Here is a 22615-nt window from a genome sequence, read left to right as displayed (position 1 = left end):
CCCTCGTTTCAGAGGCAGACTAAAGCAGTTGACATTGTTTGCAGATGTTGATGCAAGTATCAAAACTCTGAGTCAGGAGCTTGAAGTGAATTTGATTCATAACATTTCTCTTAGATAACACCTATTCTGCTCTTTTTATTTGCCTTCTAGTTTCTGAATCTGCAAGCAGCTTTGCCTTAAATGTCTTTCATGATCAAAGACTCAAAACTCTCATCCTCCCAAATGTCTCCCGCCCTCCCTCTTCATACTTGAAAGCTAACAATCAAACAAATTCTCACCAGACCCAGCAACCAGGACTTTAAAAGAAAAAGGAAAAAAAAAATACACATAAACTAAACTAAAGAGAATGCAAAGCGTGCACAGAGTGAAGTGCTGCGGATCAGCCAGACGTAACAAGCAACAAGAGGAGCCAGGAAACCAGTCAGTCTGCATGAAGTACGTCTCCTATCACAAAAACGAAAAGACTTGCTGGTGATGACCCGGGAAAGCCTTGTCCCACGAGCAGGAAATCATCCTGGACATCAGGAGGAGCAGGCACAAGAGTTAAGAAAAACCAGTCAGGAATGGCAAGCTGGAGACTGAACAAGGAACTGGAGGGAGCGAAGGAGGGAGATGAGTCACCGAAATACTTACCCTCAAAATTATCTTTCCCAACAATTGATACGCTTCTGAATGCAAACAGAGCATTTTGACTCTTAGCACAGAGCTTTTTCATCTGAGGAAGATACAAATGCTTTTAACAGGGGAATGGCTTCAAGGCCAGTGAGGAGATCATCGCTGCCGGAGACCTCTGTCACCAGCAGAACTCATTGTGTCGAGGCTGGGGTTACGGACAGGAGGGCCGGGCAGGGTGCCTGCACTTCAGGGGCAACCCTGGCTTTGGGCACATGTGAGGGCTCCGGCTGCAGAGCAGAGGCTTGCCACAGACCCAGCACCACGAACACCCTGTTCATTTCTGGGAAGTCTTGCAAGGATGGTGGTCAGAGGTGGGAATGGAGGCAGAGACCCTGATCATGACAGAGCTCATTCCTCCACCTACACTTATATAAAGTGAGTATGTTTTCAGAGGTTCAATAGCAAAACCACAAACCATTCCCTTGCTACCTGGCTCCCTCCTGCTATCTCCAAGCACTTTACATGGCACACTGTATGTTGATTCTGGAGTATTACTCACTCCTAAACGAGCTGACAGCCCCTGGCCATCAGCCACCTGCTGACAATATATGAGACATGAATTAACAATGATAATGCTTCTCGCTCTGGAGCAAATGTAAGTTATTAAATAAAATCTCCCTGGAGAATTTCTCACGCACACTGGGATTCAGGAGTGTTCGGGGGAGCGTGCTGGCTCTGAGGATGTGTTGGTGTCTCTGGATCCAGTCTTGCTACACCCACACGTTGGTTTAGCCCTGCAGTGATGCAGGCTGTGTTGCAAGGCAGGTGTTGTTGGACTTATCTTTTGGGAATGCAAAGCTTTGGGAGGAGAGGATAATTTGTTTCATTCTGAATCCTTTTATAAGATCTTACTAATTTGCAAAGAAAGGTGGGTTTTTTCGTTTGTTTGTTTGTTTCAGTAAGTCGTTACTCAGCAATCCATCAGAATTTAAGCTCACCGTTTAGCACATAAATACTCCTATTGCAGTTTTTTAGCAAGGCCATTGTCATGAGTAAGTACCTGAACTAGAAGAGTTCTCCAAAACCATCACGGAAAGGGAAATCCACTGATACATGACTAAGGAGTACTGATTTTTGGTAGCTGTTCAGATCTTAATTAAAGGCATGCACATTTGAGCTAAACATTCAGGGTTACACTCTAGCAGTATTAAATCAAATGTATTTGTATATATTGGATAGGAACAAGAATCTAGATCCTTATTTGTTTCCCTCTTGTGCTGGGAAAGAGGGGAAAGAGCAGTTGCCTTATAAAGGAAATAGCATTGAAAATTTTGCCTTGCTGCCAAAAGTCTTACAGTGTTAAAAGTAATTAAAATGTTGTTTTTTTTTTTTTTTTTTTTTTTTTTTTTATGGTGGAAAGTATGGAGGAACTGCCTCATACGTAGGTGTACCTGTCAGCTCCACCTGTAATAAACCCAGTGTTCACCTACCGTGGGGCAATGCAATCCACTTCAAAACTGTTCCAAGAAAACCTTGTCACTGCAGCAGGCTTACAAATGACGAATTGCAACTGAATAAGGGAGGGCAAAGTGGAAAAACAAAACGCATTGATCCTATGCTCTAGAGATAATCCCGTTCCTGTGTGGCGTGCTACTGCACAAATACACATTGTCCTTCACTGGTCGCAGGTAAGCAGAGACAAATGCCTCTTCTCTCCTCCTTCAAAGGGAGCCAGCCTGCAGAGGCAGCCACTTCAGTCGTGGCGTGTTTGGGCAAGTGCTCACCTCTGCCACTGGAAGCTCTTTGCAGATGACTCCTAGCAAGGGCACTTCAAATCCCAAACCATTTGTTTAGCAAGCACTCCAGCGACTTCTGCCTGACACTCCCACGCGCTGTGCTCATCTGCAGATGACCCGGGCTCCCGGCACACTCCAGACCCACTTGTGCTATGGGAAACCCAGAACAAATCTGGAGTTTCCCCTTGCATCAGAGAGTTTCAAAGACACGGTGTTGTCCTTGCGGGTGTGTGCTGAGTGTGCTTGGAAGCATTCTTTCTCCTGTCTACAAACAGTTACACTTCACAGGAGCACGGGGCTTGTCCATGCTTGAAGGCTAATTTGTTCTGAGGGAGGGCGTGAATTAAAAGCGCAGTAGCGATCCAGAAATATCTCTGGGCAGCTAAGCCCCAAGGTATCACAACAATTGATTAAACACACCATTGCTAAATGCAAGATCAGCGGAGAAATGCCACAGACAGTGCACCCAGGAGAGAAGAGGGTCATGCAGCGGGGCGGAGGACGTGGCTGCAGGGCCTGGGGCTTGTCACCTACCACAGCTCCTGCCTGATGGAGCTGTGCCATCAGCTGCACAGCGAGACTGGGAATTGGGTGGGATAGGGGAAAGGAAAAAGCCCCAGAAGAATGCAGACAGGACCGCAGCAAGGAGCACAGCCCCTGGTTGTTGCCCCTTGGGTGGTGCCTTTTGTGTGGGCAGATGGCAGCCTGGACAGCTGCAGTGTGCCTCTGGCTCAGGTGGAGGTGGTGGTTCTCCCCTGTTCTCTGCACTCCTGCAGTTTGCTTGTTAAACATTAATCGGGATTATTCAGGTAATAAGACGGCACACCCCGTGTCACGCTGTGCTGGAGGCTGTGCAAACATGGAACGGGAAGAAACTTTCTGCCTCTGAGAACTTGCGTTGAAGGCACTCCCACTTTCCAAATGAGAGCAGGCTGCATCCAGGTACAAGTGAGGCAGACACAACTTTGCAAAATGTGAAACATCCAAATGTTCCACGGTCTGAATAACGAAAGTTTCCTCCTACAGCCTGTCCCATCTTGCAAGACAGACATTATACATTCTATTGACTGCAATACTGAATTTCAAGCTGCTGGCACTAAAAAAAAAAAGGAAGATATTGTGAAGGAGCTAGTGTCACATAAATTTATTCAATATAAAAGTGACATTAAAAAGCAGACATTGGTAATACTGATAAGGCTTTAGTGAAGGACATGGTAATGCTGAAACCACATGAATTTTAACCAGCATCTCAAAGAAAAGCAGTTCAAGAGAAAAAGGAATCCATAAATAATGAGGAGCATGGCAAAAGCTGAATAAGTAGAAATAGCCAGTCTGTTAAAAGGCTGAATAAGCATGTTCTTTGTAATGGCATGTAAAGGAAAAGGCACAACAGGCTGTGTCCTCCGCTTCAGTGATAATGAGGGCAGCGCAGGGTCTGAGCCACTTCTCTTCAGTGTAAACTAAAGTTTTGAAATTCTGCATGGTCAAAGTTGTGAAAGTTTAAAAGCCAAAAGCTGAATGTACAGGGACTTCCCGGGGTAAGTGAGAACGTTTCTTAAAATACATGCTTTCTCACAAAGTCTAGAGGTTACCCTGCTGAATCCTGAACTCCTCTAATTCCAGATACGACTCTTGGCACTGGACACTTCCACTCTCAGAGCCAAGCAGCGATGAGGAGGCTGTGATTTGAATAGTTGTGCAAAACTAGGTCAGCTCCGTGTCCCGCCTCACCCTCCCTGGGAGGATGGCCCTTGTGTTTCTTCCACCTCCATAGAAGGGAACATGGGGATGGATCAGCCTCAGCTCCCAGCTTTAATCACCCCCCCATTTGTACAGGGCTTGGGAAGCAGCAGAAGAGCCCCTGCGGAGCCCCATCTCTGGAAACTTGCTCCTGCTGCAGGCTGGGCACCAATGTGCCTCGGCTCTGTTTCAGGAGCAAATCTGAGGATGCTCCATTTTCCCAGCGCCCATGCACCACCACGCTGCCGCCGGTTTATCTGCCAGCAGTCTATGATGCTTTCTATCCTAATAGAGGTTTATTTGTCAAACTTGGCCACAAGAGTGCCTTATTTAGAACTAATTACAATGTCTGGTTTTAGCTACATGTACAGCAGCATGGCAAGTCACCTTTGTACTCTCTGGACCAAATTTCTATCTATGGATGTCAGCATTTACATCAGAGACTAATTCAACAGCTTGTAGGATGCTTTCTTTCTGGAAATCTAAGTCAATAGAAGCTAATTGTATTTATTGATGCAAGATCAGAATTGATGTGTGAGTAAGCTTTAACCTGACTGAGCGCTTCCTTGGTAACTTGTCTCTGTCTCCAGGATCTCACCGTCACCAGCGGCTGACCGGGATGGGTGTGTGCAAGGCAGGGCGAAGGGATGCTCCTCACAGCCCAGAGCAAAAGGGAAACTTTCCTTTGGATCCTCCCCACCCTAAGTCAGAAAGTCAAACAGATTTTTACTGCCCAGGTAATGCAGAGGTGTTGCTTATGTCAGGTAACTTAATTTCAGTAAGTTCCTTATAGGATTAGATACTATTAATTCAGCAGCACAGTGTTTCCGCAGCTCAGCACCAGTTCCCTCTCCACATATTTTGTGGCTGAAATGACAGCAGAGGAGAGTTTCCTGTCGCATGCACATACCATTCCTGTGTATTTTCAAGTACACCTGGTGACACGTCCACACTGTGCCCCACAGCACAGGGAGGAGCCATCTGGACTGGCAGAGGTCCCAGCATGGGGACAACTGCCCTCCCACTGGGGTTCTCACCATGCAGCACAGAGCTCAGTCAGGCACTACCCCTGGGAACAGGTTCTGCAATCCTATAAAAAGTCCCTGACTTTAACCCTACCGCTTGTAGCTGCCAGTAACCACTGAAAAAAAAAGGGGGGGCGGGATTGCAGAGGATGAGAAACTATAGGCTGTTCTAAATCAGTTCAGCATGTCATTTTCTTTATCTTTCCAAAATTACCACCACTCATCAAACAAATATTTATACGCACGTACTACTTCCTGGGACAGTTTTCTGTGTTGAATGTAACAAAGTCCTGTTAACTGGTCCCTAGGCAACCACTAAAACTAATTAGTAACCACTAATTCACACACATCCATCAAAATAAGATCATTCATTTTATGCTTCAGCATCTTTTGTGCTTGAAAATCAGCACCTAAACTTTCCAGAAACAAATGATACTAATTTGCAGATTGGTTAAAAAAAAGGGGGGGGTCTCATTGTGAAATTCCAAAAAAGCAAATCATAAAATACATGGAATATTTGAGCATGAACAAAAAAAAATCTACTCTTGTCCCAGATGGAGTTGGGAAGTTTGGCTCTAGATCTGACGTCTGCTGTACAAGCAACCCTGACAGGCAGAGTAACTAAGATGCCTCTCTCTTCAGCTCCTGTGTCAGCTACAGCTGATTGTGTTTGCTTTTAGCCCAGAGGAGGAACGGGGAGCAGAAGGAGAAGAAAAACCTTATTGATATTCACAATGATGTCTTACATGTTCAGCATTATTTTTGTCTCAGGGAGCTCTTTCAGAAAATGTGAGAAAACAAGTTATTAGGTAAAAGAATGGCCATCAGAACTGAAGAAGGGACTCTGTTGGGAAGGAAGAGACTGCATAACTCCAGGTTTAAAGTACCATGAATCGTTTGGGTTGCTGTTTATATATTTGGAAACTGAAAAGTAAGACAGATTCAGATTGGGCACAGTGGAAAAAAATAGAGTCCATTACGTTGTCTAAGTTAAATGCCAAACTGGAAGTTTCTAATGATCAAGGCAGATGGCTTGAATTTGCAGCTGACAAGTAGCCATTCCCTTATGCTGCTGGCATAGGAATGGTAAAACCTCTCCATGTCCCCATTTCCATGCATAAAACCCGATGTCCTGAACCCAAAGCCAAACCTGCTCCAGCCCTGGGTGCTGTGCTGCCAGCAGCTGGCCAAGACCAGTGACAAGGCAGTTGCCAAGCTCTGTGTGGCCACCAAAGCCGGAGCCCTGCCTGCCATTTCCCAAGCACAGAGCACGATCCCTGTTTTCCAGCCATCCAGCCCCAATGGCCAGGGCAGGCAGGAAGGAGCCTCGCCAGCTGTCTGTTAGCTGAGGGCTTCCAGCAGGGAGAAGCCCAGACAAAGAGCCTTGCTTTCCCCCGGCATTGCTGCCCAGGGCCCGCTTCGCATTTGGATTTATTCCCGGTCACCAGCTCTGCCGGGGACGGGACCTGGCAGGAGGGCAGGAGGGGAAGCCGGCTCACCTCTGCCATGTTTCCTTGGCCTGGCCATTCCGTATGCAAAGCATGCTGACATTTTTCAAGCCCTGCCACTTGGAAGCGGGTTTTGCAGGTACTCTCTCCTCATTGTCACGTAGGGAGGGTTTTGGCTCAAAGCACGGCATTTACACTGCCATGAATAACGGGCAAGAAGACAGAACTCACAGGAAACTTCTAATTGACCGAGATGTGATTCATTACCAGTCCTGCACAGTCTGAATTAAAACAGCATTACAAAAAATAAAATAAAAAATCACTGAACCCCCAGGCTGTCTGGCAAGCAAGTGCTCCAGTAACCCTGCCGTGCTGGTGGGGATGGTGAGGGCTCCTGGCAGGCGGCTGCCGCAGCCCCCGGGCACAGAGCAAGGCTCTGCCCACGGCTGCCACCTCTCCATGTGCAGCCATATGGCTTCGGGCAGGGCCTTCGCACGGACCAGAAACAACTCTGCTCTGGGAGCGTGGGAGCGGAGGGAATGCAGCCAGGCCAGAGGGAGGAGAAGGAAGGAACAAGGATCAATTAGCCTCTCATTTCCTCAAATTAGCGTTTCAGTTGTCATGAACACAGACCATCCATGCCAGAAGCAGAGAGCAGAGATTAGGGAGGATTTCAGGCAGCAGCCGAAGGATGGACTTCAAAGGAAACCCCAACTCCTGCCTCCAAACTAAAGGCTGGAGCGAGGCTTGCCATCACCTACCATCATCTCCACCTCGTCCAAACCCTTCATTCACCCACCACCGGCTGCGACATGCATTGCTTTCCCAGAGCACCTAGAGCACCTAGAGGATCAGAAGCATTGGAGAGCAAAGCTCTTTGCTCCCACCCTTTCCTGTCCTCCCCTGCATACATCTTCCCTGTAGAAGGAGCTTGGGGCAGCTCTGTGTGTTAGCCCCATCCTTGCCACGACAGCCAAGGAAAGATTTCAGCCCAGACCATGTGCGCACAGGAGTAGCAATCCAGCCCACCCTGCTATGGCCAACCCTGCGCTCAGCTCCAGCTTCATCCCACGTTCACTTTGGGTTTGGGAATTCCTTGGAGCTGTAGCCAAGACCCTCACTCCCATCAGCTCAGCACAGAGGCTTTGGTGGAGAAAAGCCCCTGTGGAGAAACCTCTGCTACTTTGCTTCGGATGGCTCCATATGTGTGAAAAATATTCACTTGGCTGTGCCATACATGGGGCACCTGCTGATGCTCAACCCTCTGTCCAGCTGCAGAGGATCAGAGAACAGACACGGTCTCCGGGATATTGTGATGTTGGGTTTTCCAGATTTGCAGGCACTGAGGTGACAAAGTGCAATAGCTGGAAATGGGACAAACAGCCATCCCTGGCAGCACTCGGATCGGCGCTGGATGTTCTTCTAGCCCAAAGAGGGATTAGTCCGGAGCAGCTCCACGCCAAGTGGCAGAGGAGACACAGCTGCCCTTTCAGCTATGGTGAACTTCATCAGGTTTTCAGTAAGCAAAACAGATTATCTGCTTGCAACAACAGCCTTGGAGTGCCATGCATGTTCTTGTTGCTTCAGGTGAATGGAAGCAGAAGGGCTTTTTTCCTATCTTTTGTATGTGCAGCTGCTATTTAATGTAAATGTACTTACCAGAAATTGAATAACTCCCACACGAGTAATTTTATACCCATCCGACATTTAAATTGTGAATGCAATAATCTGCAGCACCACGAGTTACAAGGCAAGGCCAGAATTCCCGAGGCAAGAAGTCTATTTTTAGACCTTTCAAGCTCAAATTTTTACTAGGTGCAGAAATTTGCTTCCTTCTGCTGCTTTGGAAGTTAATTGGCATTGAAAGTTTCCGGATGCGTGTTTCTGACTTTTGGGTGTTACCTGCTCAAAACAAAACTGCTGCTTTCTGCCACCAAGCACTGGGGAGAGCGTGCAAAGGAGGAACCCCCAGCTTGCGGTTCTGTAGCTGGTGCCCAGGTCATGATTGCCTAATGTTGTTGCTCTGAAAACATGGGGAAATGAAGAAATTGGTTGTTTCCCTTGATGACATCCTCCAGCTGGGATGTGACCTGGCTCGGGAGTTGTGTGTTCAGCTTGAACAGGGGCTGTGCAAATGCTTGCTGAGTGCTTCCAGTTTTAATCTGCATGACTGACAGCAGTTGTACAACTCTGCTGTCTAGAGACTGCATAGGAGATGCTCCTGACTCTCATTTGCAAATGCAGTTTAAATTCATGGGCTATTTTATTCTCTATTTTTTGGAAGGCTTTTTTTTTTTTCTGTTGCAGAGACTTGATGTTTTACTTCTTGCTCTTTTTCTGTGTGTCATACTCAAGAGAGACCCAAACACGAAGCAGATCTCGTTACCCGCTTGTGCGTAGCAGTCCCAGAAAATAAATGGAAGGGAGAAAAGGCTCAGATACACTGCAAAAACAGAAGAGCCTTTCTGCTGGTCTCTGCAAGGGGTCAGTGACATCTAGAGCATGGAACAACACTGGTCTGGGAAGAGCAGCTCAAGGATGAATCACTTTTTGCTTCATGTAAAGTCCTTTATCTCAGAAGAGGCAGGAGGCAGGGCTGATAATCATCGGCTGCCAAGATGTGATGCTCTTTCCAAATCAGGACTGGCAAGCAAAGCCTTCCACGTGAGTCTTGGTCTGGAGTTACAGCGAAGCGAGAAATCCCAGCTCTGGCTCTGTCTTCCCTAGACAAATTGTCTCATCACCGTTTCTTAATCAAGCAGTGCCAAAACAGGAGTGCTGGTACTGGCTCAGCTGCCGTGCTGGCCAGCCCTGAACCCAGCTGTGCGGCAGCTCAGTGGCAAAAGCTGAGCACCGCTGCTGAGCATCTGAACGTTGTGTGGGGGGCACATACAGAAGCAGAGGGTAGGGCTCTGCAGGAGCCCAGGCTCCCCAGTAAGCCCCCAAAGGCTCTAGATGGACCTTAATTTCCTTCCCTCTGCAGTGAAGTGCACTGCTTTCCCCTATGTCATCAGGCTTTCGCTGTGCTTGGAAAAAAATAAAAAATAAAAAAAAAGATTGTGGCAAATGGAGGTGCAATTCTTTTAAAATGTTCCTTTTTTTGAGAAGTAGCAGCAACAAAAATTACATGAAGATCAAAGAGAAAGGAGACTATATTCAGAGACAACTCAAAAAATAATATGGGGCAGTTGCTGAGCAACTCTCCGATGCAAAGTATTGCTATTTTCTGGTGCCTCCCCCACCCGCACAAGAGGGACGGTGTCTAGTATTAGTCAAAGAAAAGTCTGTGTGATTGCCTGAGCACAATTAGATCTAAGGTCTTTGCAAACAGCTCCTATCAATCAACCTCCAGCCATTGATCTTACATCTAAAGCACTTATTGAAAAATAAATGATGCTTTTTTGATCTAATCAACTATTAAGGATTCTTTTCTTCCTTTTTGAGGCTAGGTAAATAAAATTCTTCCATCAGAACTTGCTTAATAATTATTCTGGACACACAGCGGACCAAATCCTGAGTGCGAAGCAAAGAGATGACTCAAAGGCTGATTTCTTTTTCTCCGGTCTTCATTTTTTGTTCAAATATCTATTCTTCCAACAGGCATTCACACAATTTGATGCACAATGCTAAATTCATTCCCATAATCAGGGCATTGTCTGTTATCTGACTGGAGCCGCGACGCACATGTGCCGCGGGGATCTGCCTGCCTCAAAGTGGTGCCCAAGGATTTTACCTTCCGCCTCCTGCCATCGGTCCGTCCCCGTCCCGCTTTTATGCCGCATCGGTTACAGCTGCAGAAACGCTTTTGTGCTCCGAGGAGGGACAGCGAGTTTCCATCCGTGGGGATCCTTCAGCATCAAGATTGTGCTAACGCCGACTGCTGTCAGAGTGCGTGAGGCCTCGGGAAGGTCCGGAGGGGCAGGTGCCATGACAACTTGGCAGCAAGGCTGGGACAAGGAGTGCAGGCAGGGGAACAGGTCAGATGGCCACCATCCATCGCTCCTGCTGGGGTCTCCGGGGAGATGTTTAGATCCCTGATAGCCATGGAAATAGGAAGATTCATCTCGCTTTGTCGTAGAAGTGAATAAACTTGGGACTACAAAAAGTAAGGAATTAGCAAGGCTGCGCTGGGGCTGACGCAGGCGAGAGGGGCAAGGAAGATGGTGTCTGCATTCATCCCTCTGCCACAGCGTGTCTGGAGGGCTGCGCAGGACCCACCAAAGCACACCTGGAGTGCAGCGAAGTGGCCCTGCAGCCCCTCGAACACACGAGGGTGTCACACCCAGAGGGATACAGGACAAAGAGCCCACAGCTCCAGCGATCTCCACCTCAGCCTGCAGAAATGGGGGCACCCCACTTCCACATCAGGACGGGATGGAGAAGAGACGTGGCATGCACGAATGGGCCCTGTGAGCAAAGCGGTGTCAGCCACAGAGACCGCACAGCACTTCTTCCCAGGGGCCAGGACCCGAGGCAAAACAGATGCTTGACCCACGCCGGCATCAGCACAGCAGGGCTTGCCCTGCTATTTTCCAGAGTTTTTAAAAAATGCCCCTTTGAAAGCAGCGCAGCCGGCTCAGCTCTGCCTCTTGGATGCTGGCATGCTGCCACCCTTTAATTAAGTCTGCTGTTATGTCTAACGCTGGTGGCAGCATTTCAGGTCGGCGGCGCGGAGGCTGTGGGAATCGGCACAGGAGATCAGGTGGCTGTGGAGCTGTGGGATGACTTGGATGTTTGAGTTAATATGCCAGAGTAATAGAGCTGATATTACCACACTTGCTGATCAGATCGATGGGGAGCACAGATCTAGCCAGGGCACGGCTCCTTTGCCTGCAGGGAAGAGGATGGCTGGGAGCAGAAAGCGTTGGTTTGAAACCCAAATCCTCTTTTCATGGCATAAGCCATGGGAAAAACTACTGCCAGAGGCCTCTCTAACGTCTCCTGGCACAAACGTGCCAGCTGAGCCCCAGACACCTACACCCTTTGCACGCTTTGGTCTGTGCCTGGCTATGAATTGAGCTCCCAGCACAGGAGAAAGGAGTGGGGACTGAGAAGGGGTCAGCTTCTGCATCTTTTTCTCTGTGCTGGAAAGCAGACCTCAGGTCCAACTCTGGGTGGTTTTGCCTCCACCTCTGGTAGCATAATGTGTAGCAGCTCAGATTCACACTGTTTCTTCTGTGCTTCAATAAAAGTAGAGTCTGTGACCAACTGCATTTCACTACTAGAGAGACTGTTCCTTGCAAAACCCAACTTTTTTTTGTGCTTTCTGCAGCGTCATTTCTCCTCACAAAGCCTCCTGGGAGGAGCAGCCTGTTCCCACACCTCTCCCATACACACGAGCTGCTGTGGTTGCGCAACCCCAGGGCTGCGTTTTTATGCACAGGACACGGTGACAAGGCACAGTAAAGTCTACACCCACTTCAAATACAGCTTTCCAGCAGCCACTGTGCTGCACGTCTGTCCCCACGTCAGCTGTGTCCTGCAGATAGGGTAAAGCTCCAAGTGGGCAGCCTGCAAAATCAGCCTCGTGTTGCAAAGTGCTTTGGGATCGTGACTGGGATGTGAGACTCTGCCTCCACCAAGTGATCGGCAGAAAGAAGAGAAAAAAGCCTGCTCGAGGTTGCACTTCTGCAACTGCAGACTGTGGGGGGCAACACTCAGTGATTTGTATTCTGCCGCTTGTTTTTGTCAGCTGTACCCTGCTGCCCTGGAGAAGCTAATCTCTGCTTCGTCCCCACAAGGCAGTTTGATTTGATCTGCCCTGCTTGCAGATAGTGCCATGTACAGAATAGTGTTGCAATTAAATATTTTCTCCACTCTATGCTAATGAGAAGCAGGAAGAGCTAACAGAATGCACAATGGCAGATAATTACAGCCAAGCAATTACTGACACAATCCTATCTCCTTGTCCTCGCACTGCTTTTTCCACTGCTAAATGCTTCCCGTGACTCTGCCACAGCAGCCGGAGCTGCGAAGGTGGCGAGCAGAGAGGTGGAAAGGCTCCTGGAAGCATGTCCCCTGGATCCCTATCAGGATCAGCCTTGGCAGGGGCGGGCAGCCAGGGCAGGAGGAGACAGGCTGACTGCACCTGGTCCGAGCTGCTAAAACTAGGATCATTAAAGGAAAAAAAAAATCTTAATTGTCATAACTGAACAAAAAATCTTAATTGTCATAACTGAATTAAAGGAAAACCGGGGAGCATTTTCTGCTTGCTTCCACGCGGGCCTGTATCTGACTAGAACTTTGTGAAGTCTAGTTGCCCTAAATGCCCCCCCATGTGCTTTCCCAATCACTTCCATTTCTTGCTCAGTCCTGAGTATCTAGGAGCTGCTGTTCAAAATAGCCACACTTTGCACAATTACTTCGGATATGAAACCCCGTCAGTGTGTGCTGATGCTCAAAAAGGGCTGCGGCAGGCTGGGGAAATCACACGTTTAACATCAACAGAAGTAAACAAATGAGCACATTTTTAGACATGCAGGCTCAGACAGAATTGCTGTAAGCCAATGCCATAGCATTCTTAAATGCCGAGCGTCACACGGAACGTTACCCAGAACCACCTCCCTCTTGTTCCCAGCCTGCTCGCAGACAAGTGGGACCCACGAAGCCTGGCTGTGAGCGCTGCAAACAGCATCGGCTGCGTGTGATGCATTATTAACAAGAGGAATTATGAACTCTATTTCAAAAAACTTCACAGAGCCAACCCCAGTGCCACTACACACAATTATCTGCAAAATTAGAGACTGTGATTTGAGTTGGACGATTCATCTTGTACCTTAACAAACGCAATTAATTTAGCACTGTGCTCTGCGTCCCCTCCCTTTTTCCATTGCACTATGGCGTGCTGTCAGACAATGCAGAAGGACAGCACAAAACAAAGAGAAGGGGAAAACAGCATCTGATATCGCAGGGAAGCCTTGCCTGCAAACCACCAAACTCACAGCATAAATCAGAGCAAGACAAAGGGAATTAGAAAGAGCAATGCGTGAGGGCAGCTTGGTGGGACAGAAAGCTGTGGATGCTTGCATCTAGGGAGATAAAAAACCCCAGCTCCTCACCTTCTGGCAGAGCTTTAGCCACCAGGGAAATACCAAAAGCAACCGGTGCCAGCCTGGTCCTGCTCCCTTCCCAGTGCCCAGACCATGCTCCTTCACCCAGCCCAGCACCCTCACCCCAGCTCTGGCTCTGCACCTCATTCCAAGCTTTGTTGTTTGCTGTTTTCTAAGCAAATTATCAAGGAATCCTTTGCTCACCTCGCACCAATGCAGCCTTCATTAACTACTTCCACATGGAAAAATTGCACATCATAGTCTTCTGTCTGTTTGCCATGAATTTTCAGGCTCACCGGTGTCTCATATACCCTGGAAAGAAGAGCAAGAGAGACAGGTGGGGAATTATTTCTCGCTTCCCATTCCCTTCTAACAGGCAATGTTTCACAGCCTCAACTCAACTGAGATGTGCGGGAAGTGACAGAGCAAGCAGAATTTCTGTGGCTGTTGGCCTTGAGATAATCAGGTACGGGGTATGCAGCCAGGCTTAAAGGAGACCTGGCTCCCAGAATCCCCAAACTCTGGCTCGTGTAGCACACAGGAAAATTGCTGATTGACCACCATCCCTTGGAGGCACAGGGATCAGCAACCTGTGCATTACCTGCCATGCTGAGACAGAGAATGACAAGGGAATAATGGCAGAGGTGCTCCAGATGGAAGCCCTGGCTCCCACGCAGTGAGTTTTCATACACCTTGTGTGACTCAGTACCTTAACTCACACAGGAGGCGTCTAACGTTGTCTCTTGTCCTTGGCTTCTCCCAGCACAGCACATCCTACCTCCAGCGCAGCTGCACCCCTGCCAGGGGGGTCAGCACTGCGGGACCTGATTTCTTACTGCAGAGGGGAGGACTTTCAGTTTTCTTTTTTTTTTTTTTTTTCCCATTATTTCTTCCAGGATGTTCTGAACTCGGTGAAATCACAGTGACTGTTGTGTTCAGCAGCAGCTATGTAACATTTGAGTCTCCCGAGACAGCTTAGCTGAGTAGTTTCACAAGAAGAGTGCCATAACTGCAGTAAGGAAAATGAGAATCTTGTCATTTACAGCAGCAGCACATTCCCTGTCTTTACAGGGGAGCAAGGGGAGCACAACAGGCCAGAAACCTCGGCAAACACCAGGCTGGCTGCTGAAGTGGCTTTTGTTACAAAAATGCTATTCATTGCAAGCTAATCCAATAAACAGTTCTGCTCAGGGTTCCAGCTCCTCTCTGCACCCAGGGGAGCTCTGGTTTCTTTGTCCTCTACTATTTTTCTGCACCAGTCTGACTCCAAATTACTGGCTTGTCTGGAGGCCAGAGCAGCCCAGGAACGTGTATTTGTGCTTGGAAGGGGAATGACAGTAGATAGCAGCACAAGCAAAAACATCCTGCGAGTTGTTGCTGCTTCGCCTGCAGTGAGCTGATGCTTCCTAAATGCTTTACCTTCCTCCTGTCGCCGTATCCCTTTTAATCCCTCTTCGCCGTGCTTTTGTAGTCGGATGCCTGACATACTCTCTATTAGTCTCTGCTGGCTTATAACAAACATCAAAAGAAAGCCTGAAAAGACGAGGCATCAGAGATCAGAACCTAGAGCAATAGCTAATAGAAGAGAATACATTAGGCACACTGAGGCTCAGTATGAAATACATTTTCCATCTACCTTTGTTAGACAGATCTAAGTGCAGGCTTGACATCGACGTGAGCAGTCAGAGATGTGGCTGAGAAAAAAGGTTTTTTATTAGAAATGCCAGGAGTCAGGGAAAATCCTTGTACAGATGAAATTCTTTCTCAGTTACACTGATCTGGAGACCCGTGAAGCATAGTTCAGGCTTCAGGAGGAAAGGGGCAGGTGGAGGAAGCAGCATCCTTCTGCTGGCAAACTTGTAACTGAGGAGCTGAGCAGGATCTGGCCTGTTCAAACAGCGAAAAGGAGGGCAGAGGAACCGAGGGTGGCCGTGACTCACGGGGGGTGGGACAGGGAATCCAGCAAAGCAGATGAGGGCTAGAAGGACAGACAGACATCTTCCCCTCTAGCCAGGAAGAGTATATTCCTTTGAAGGAAGTGGACTTTGAGAAGTGACTACAAAGCTGCTGGATTTAACTGTGCAATGCCTTTCACAGATTGCCCTTGAAAGTGCTTTTAACTGCACAACCACTTAAAATTCCTGCAGACCTGCTAAGAGTGGCAACGGCAGCATCTCCAGTGATGCTGGCCTGCCCTTCACCCTCAGGAGATGGATGTGGGGGCGAGTCCAAGGTGACCAAGTGAGCCCAGGGTGACCAGGTGAGCCTTCTGACGAAGTTGCCGGTCACAACCCGTGACTGCACAGCGACCTTTCAGTGCTGGTCACAGCCCATGACTGTACAGCGATGTTTCAGACACTGGGTGCAAAGGCAGCTTCGGTCCAGCCAAGCTGATTCTGTCTGCATCTGCACTTGCACGTCCCCAGCATCTCCTTCCTGTTCTCCCAGGCAGCAGAGTGGAGGTTTTGGTGCCCTGTTCTCACCTCTTGGGGCAACCTGCACACTTCAGACAAGGTCTCCAGCCACCTCGGCGGCCACTGGTGACAAGACAGCAGCCTCCTGCAATCAGACCCCTCAAAACAGCCTCCACTGAGGAAGGGGCAGCCTAAATCCAATGTCACCTTTGTTCTCTTTCCTTTTGCCTCTGGGGGACCCTTCCACCAAGCTCAGGGCTCAGTGCGTGCAGTGTCAGATGATTTTCAGGGGCTGCCTGCAGGCAGGAGACTTTTCTGGTTCTCATGGCTGGTTCAGGTGAAGAGTCCCCTACCCACAGGATGTGTAGCCCAGCCCGGAACAGCAAGGACGGCTCTGGGTGCAATAGTGCCTTCACCCTCACCCAGAGAGGCGTTCTGGGTGAATGAGAGCTCCCTCCGTAGGACCTGGACAGACTCGGATCGAACATTTCACAGATGCTGCTGGGGAGTTGGAGAACAACAAGCTTCAGTCCCTGTTGGCTAGACACTGTCCAACAGCCTGGAGACAACAGACTTCATTATCATGGGCCTTGCAGAAGTCAAATGATCAAAAAAAGCAGAGTTAAAGCTAGTTAGACTTCTCATTTTCCTGATCTTAGCAACAAAGGTCTTGTTTGCCTTCTGCTGCACAGAACTACCTCTCCTTCTGTGCTGCATTGCTTCTACAGCTGAGTATGATTATGAAATAAATACCAGACTGCAAATCCAAACCTCGACTTGTAGAAAAGCCCCTCAAGTATTGTGCCCGAAGGACCTTTCAGCTTTTAAGACACTGAGCATCTGACGGAGGATTTGGGGACAGCTTCTGCTTTCGGTGACACCAGCGCTACTCTGAGGAACTCCCTTGGTTCGATCAAGTCACGCAGAGATGAGAGCAAAATCACCTCTACATTTCTGCTTGGAAAGCATCTGGAGGAAAGAGAGCTCTGCTTTTCTCCCTGTTGCCCACAATGAATCAATATGGTTGCATTTTTGCAAGAGAGAGGAGAATTGGGCACACATTAAGTGGCGATAATGAATTAAACTGAATTAAACTTTGGCACATATTAGAGAGACGTTAGTTACTATATAAAGTAATGTAATTAATTAGTCCAGGAAACCTGTTAAATATTATATGAGGTTACCAATGGGTTTCCTGCCTCTGGGCCCCACAGACCAGCAGGAAGTGAGGGAGTTGACATTTGCAGATCTTCTCCCATATGAACCTCATGGCAGCTTGGAAGAAAATCACGGGCTCCATAAGTGTTGTTAAACTCTACCCCTCTAATTGCTTAATGTCATTAAGTTTTATAAAGTTTGATCAAGCGTTAAGAAGCACGCTGCTCTGCCGCTTGCACCAGCCAAAGTCCAGAGGAACCCAGCTGGTTTCTCTACAGCTGCTCTGTTTTTACATTTGCCCAAGAACAACACTGGCTTCAACTAAAATTGTTCAAATGCTCCCAATTAGCTCCTAACCAACCCTACTTACCACCACTAAGAGCATTAGGAATGAAGCCCAGCCCTGCTTTTTTTAAAGCATCTCCTGGTGGAGTACCAAATGTAAGTGATATTTTTTCAGCAGAACTCCAATGTTTACTCCTCCATGTGGCAAAATGCTTCCAGCGAAGTTGGTTACAGCTGTGTATGGATCTCATATCTTGTTACTCAGATCCTGCTGCCTCTCTCTACCAACATCTATTGGTCTTAACAGCTGATGCCAGCTCAGTCCAAGCTGACAGATGCAGAGTGACTTTTGGTTTTATTCCCCTTGTGCTCTGAAATTTTCATTTCAAAATGCAATATCGAATTGGCCTTGACAAGAACCAGGTGTTAATTCTGATCAGACAGTTACTTCATTACTATCCGTATTACTCATCCTGCTCTACTGCATTTTCCTTTCCCAGAGCAGCTAAACTCAGCATTTTCCTGCTCACAGAAGTGCAGTTGGTTTCCACAAGACTAGAAATGTGACTTTCCTTGATGACAAGGTGATTTGTAATTTTAGGGAGTTTGTTCCCAAGAAGAGACCAACAGTCACTGATGTTAGGGACAGGTCCAAGTACCAAACATCCCCCTGTGCTCAAAGATACGGTTGTTTTTGTACTCTTTGGGAGTTTGGATTGGCAGGTTACAGTTAGAGGTGGGGGTGGAGAGAAAGAAGGATGGAGGAAGAGAAAAGAAGGAAGGAGAAAGAAAATAATAATAATAATAATAATAATAATAATAAACTATAGGGCTTGTTGAACACAAGCCTGCCCAGGCTGGAGGCAAATCCTCTCCAGTGTTTGGGGTCTCTTGAGGTGCTGCTGGTGCTGTGCTGTCTGGCTCTCAGTGCTGTGCCACTTTGAAAGGAGAGATACTAGCGCTGTCCCTGCCTTTTTGAAAGCCGAGTTCACAAAGTGCTTCTTCTCATTTTTGAGAACTATTCCTGTCATTGTTCTCTATATCCAACACGAAACTTGCTCAACTGAGTCCCTTGCAACACGACAAGGCAAAGATCTTCTGCCACCAGCAGAAGTTGTTTTGACATCTGGCTCAGCAGCAGGATGAAGCACACCCAGGAGCTGATTTCATGATGTCCCATCCAGGTTTGGATTGCCATGCTGTTTTTCAGTCCTAATAGCTCTCCAACTTTGACAGACAAGCTGTTGTTGTTTTTATTCTATATATCAAAGAGTAGCATCTCGCTGGAAAGGCATCTCTAGCATTGGAAATGCTCCCCTGGCATTTTCTCTATCCTATCTTCTTATCCTAGCTATAAAAAATTAATCTTTGGGTTTGGCTTCCCTGTTTGTGCAGCGGCTCGGTGGTCTGGCAAAGCAGGAGCTCAAGGCCTCCTCTGGAGATTTCATCCTTAGCTGCTCTGAGTTCTTTTCTCCGCCACACTGCCCTTACCCTCACCCACATGTGCTGGTAACTTCTCAGAGGATCTCAAAAAAAGGAATCTTCCAAACTGAGTAAACATTTCCTATGATGAAAAGCAGAACAAAAAGAAGTAGAACAAAGGGATGGGTCTCATAGTGACAGATACTTGTGTGAATGCCAGAGCACTTTAAACCCTCATCAGTAAAGACATGAACACAAAGAGGTTATTAAATCATCCCTTTCTTTAAAATTTGTTTCACAGACAAGCTGGCTCCACAGGGCAAAAATAAGCAATGGAAAAAACTACAATCATGCATAGCAATAGCAGCATCTCTTCTGGAGGTTTGGGGCCTGCCCTGCCTCCAGCCCTGCACTTTCTCACTGCTCTGTAGAAGAGCAAACTGCTCAGTGTGAAAGCTCCGACTTGGTGAAAATGCAAAGATGGACATGCAGCAAGAGAAGGTGTCAAGAAAGCTCTCGTTTTGGCTTCAAGTGTTCCTGTTGCTAATGTGTCTTCTGATTTCCATCTCTCTTGATTTCAGGACACAGCTGTCCTCACCGTGTAATTGCAATGCTGCGTATCTAAGCCTGCACCATTGGGTTTATTCCGGGAGAGATGGGAGCTTCCATCTCTCCCCTCCACGAAGAAGCGAGCAAGAGCAGCACGCAGACTCGCACACACCTTTGCTCCTGCACAGCTGAGCTCACACGAGGGTGGGATATTTTGCCCAAACACCTGTGCCTCACAACAGAGGCACTTTTACTGATGTCAAAGCGCCTTACGATTCCTGAGCTGCAGCCAAGAACGTTAGTGCGAGCACTGAATTATAGATGTGCCTGGAACAGAGGGGCAGAAAAATGTTGAACCTTCACAGCCAGCTGCTGCCTGGTGGAGGCGGGGGCTGTTTGTTCGCAGAGCTTGGCCGCAGCCATCTCTATTGGTTTTGACTGGGATGCGTGTGACAGCGATTCCAGGTCATGTATTCTCCGAGACAAACCACAGGGAGACTGTGTTTTTGTTTTAATGATTCAGGCATGATTATCACTTTGTCATTTGTAAAAGATCACAGTCTCTGAAGGTGGGAGATGTTGTCAATTATGTAGCCATATGTAATCAGCCAGCTGTGGAGGAATATCCTCCCAGCTCCAGGTTTATTACATTGGAAAGCTTTCTGTGGGCCAAGAAGGTGCTGGTTTTAAGAAACTCTTTAATGTACTCTTCAGAGCTAGAAAGACATTTCATGGAATAAAACTTAAGTGGATTAGATAAAAATACCAAAGCAAGCCAACGAAGTTATCTCACCACAGACATATCGACATGCCTCCCAGAGAGGGGAGAAATCCAATTCCTTGCATCTGGATTTCCTGATTCATTAGAAAGATACAGAGCATCCAAGACATCTAAGAACTGAAAAAACATCTAACAGAATATCAGCATCTCTACAACTCTTCCAAGAAGCTGAAAACAAATTTTGTAGTGCGGTGCTCCACATCCAATGTTTTGGCATATGTTGTCTTGAGATTTTCATGAATTGCAGATAAATGTATGAGGCAACCAGAAGAGAAAGTGACAGTGGCCCAAGACAAAACAGATGCATGTATAATAGCTCAGATTTGGCATGGACTATAGCATGTGCCTTGTAGACTAAGGAACACCTCAAGTGTTACGGGGAAAACATCATGGTTTAATAAAACCATGGTTTTTATTATACAAATTATGGGGATTTAATAAAACTACAGGATGCTAAATTTGAGAAACAAGAAGAATTAAACCTGGCCTGTAGAAGAAGGTGCTCCACTGCGATAAGCAAATCCCAGCACTGTCTTCGGTGGTCAGAATAAGCAGCCCACATGGAGACTTCATTTATTTGTACAAGAGTTCTTGGGAAGGCAGAACTTCTCCATACCTCCTCTGTCCAGCTTGTAAATCTATGTGCAATTCTGAAAGTCACAGGAGAAAACAAAAATGAGATGCTGTACAGAGGAAATACATCTGTGCAAAGAAAACTCCAAATTGGTCCCTCTAGGACCTCCAAACTAAAATAACAAACAAGGGGAACAGAAGCTGGTGGCATTAAGCCATATGCATACAAAGCATGTACAAACCACTCGGTGTGTCTGAGTGATCGTCTGCGACAGCACCAACAGAAGCGTTGGGCACCAGCAGCGCTTTGCAAACATGGCAGTGGTCGGTGGTCCTGTGGCACCGCGCTGTGATGCAGCAACGCACAAATCCTGCAGTGCCCAGAATCTAGGACAGGGCCAACTCCAAAATTACATCCAAAGCTCCTTAAACATCAGGAGGCTGCAGAAGCTATTTGTCTCTCAGCCTGGAGGCTTCACAGAGATACTTCCTAGAACAACCATTTTACATGAGGGTTATTCAACCCTTCTTCACTCACCGCTTGAATCTGAACTTTCAAGTGCAGACTTCTCCTTCAGTATAAAGCAGCCTTAAAAAAGTCATGCATTACCTCTGTCCCTTTTTAAAGACATAGAACATCTGCAGAATTCACGTTCAAGCTAAATGCTTATCAAAAACCAAGTAGGGAAGGAAGCAGAGAAGGGAGGAGAGCTCTCAGTCCCCTTGATCAGGAGTCTCCCAGGAGAGGCTCTGCCTAGCAGGCCATGGCTCATCAGGAACTGCTTACCAGTGGCAGCAGGGCTGCCCCCGAGCTCTCCCCCCCCTGCATGGGGGCTTCTAGGACTTGTCTGCTGGTGTAGCTGGAGCATGAGTCTGGGAAACATGAGATCACCTTAGCACCTTGGCTGCAAACTGTGGCTCCTCAACTGCCCCATCACACCCAGCTGAGACTTCCCAGACGCCTTTAGAAACTGGGGTCAGGGGGGAGCTCTGGGCTAGGAGCCCTGCATTGGGCCACCTGCTCCTGTATCCGCCTGGGGACTCAGCGGTGTACAAGCTGTGAGGCTCAGGAGGCTCCCAGCCCCGAAGAGGACCCCGAGGGGTGACTACAGGGTGATCAATACACCCCCTGTGGACATACATAAGCACTTGTAAACATTTATGGTATCTCCATGTGACGTATGTAATGCCTAGGCCAGGTCAGCACGTTAGCCATCGTACCATCTGCTTGCATAGCCTTACGTGATCTGCTCTAACTGGCCCTCCTAGGCTGGCTGACGCCTTTGTTTCATCACCACAGCAGCACGTCTCCTGAAGTGTAGTAGACAGATAGTTGTCTTGCTGCTGAAGCAAGAGAGAAATATCTAGACCATGAAAACTATAGTCTGCTCGGCTCTGTCATCCCTTATTTATCTGACATGCCAGGCAAATTACTCTGGATAAACAATAATTGAGAATTGTCCACATTACATTTTACAAATCACTTTGTAAATTACCTTAGGTACAAAGCATGATTTCTGCTTTCTGTTTGGATGGCAAAAACTCTGAATAATGAGTGACAGCTAACAAACAGCTCCTAGTGAGAGCGCTGCAGCATGCACACAATCATTCGGCATTTGTAAACATTTTAATGAACACTAATGATTGTCTGAAGACCTAGAGATTACAAATAACACGAGATCACAAACAGACGTGGAATAAAAGCAGTGTGGTGGCATTAAGACATCTCCCCCCTCCCCCCCCCCCCCAAAAAAAAAAAA

General features: G+C 47.6%; 1 long non-coding RNA gene across 1 annotated transcript in view; it reads right to left on the bottom strand.

The window, feature by feature from the left end:
- Window positions 1-5332: 5332 nt before the first annotated feature.
- LOC118176980 overlaps window positions 5333-22615 on the bottom strand; it is a 23403-nt gene continuing 6120 nt past the window's right edge. Inside the window, exons 4-6 of the long non-coding RNA XR_004755620.1 lie at window positions 20765-20932; window positions 13878-13985; window positions 5333-6820 (exon numbers count right to left, since the gene is read on the bottom strand). This is a non-coding gene — a long non-coding RNA (uncharacterized LOC118176980). The remainder of the gene's footprint in view (window positions 6821-13877; window positions 13986-20764; window positions 20933-22615) is intronic.

The sequence above is a fragment of the Oxyura jamaicensis genome, chromosome 20, assembly GCF_011077185.1.
Source record: "Oxyura jamaicensis isolate SHBP4307 breed ruddy duck chromosome 20, BPBGC_Ojam_1.0, whole genome shotgun sequence".
Taxonomy (NCBI): Eukaryota; Metazoa; Chordata; class Aves; order Anseriformes; family Anatidae; genus Oxyura; species Oxyura jamaicensis.
This window is presented reverse-complemented; position numbering and strand designations above follow the sequence as displayed.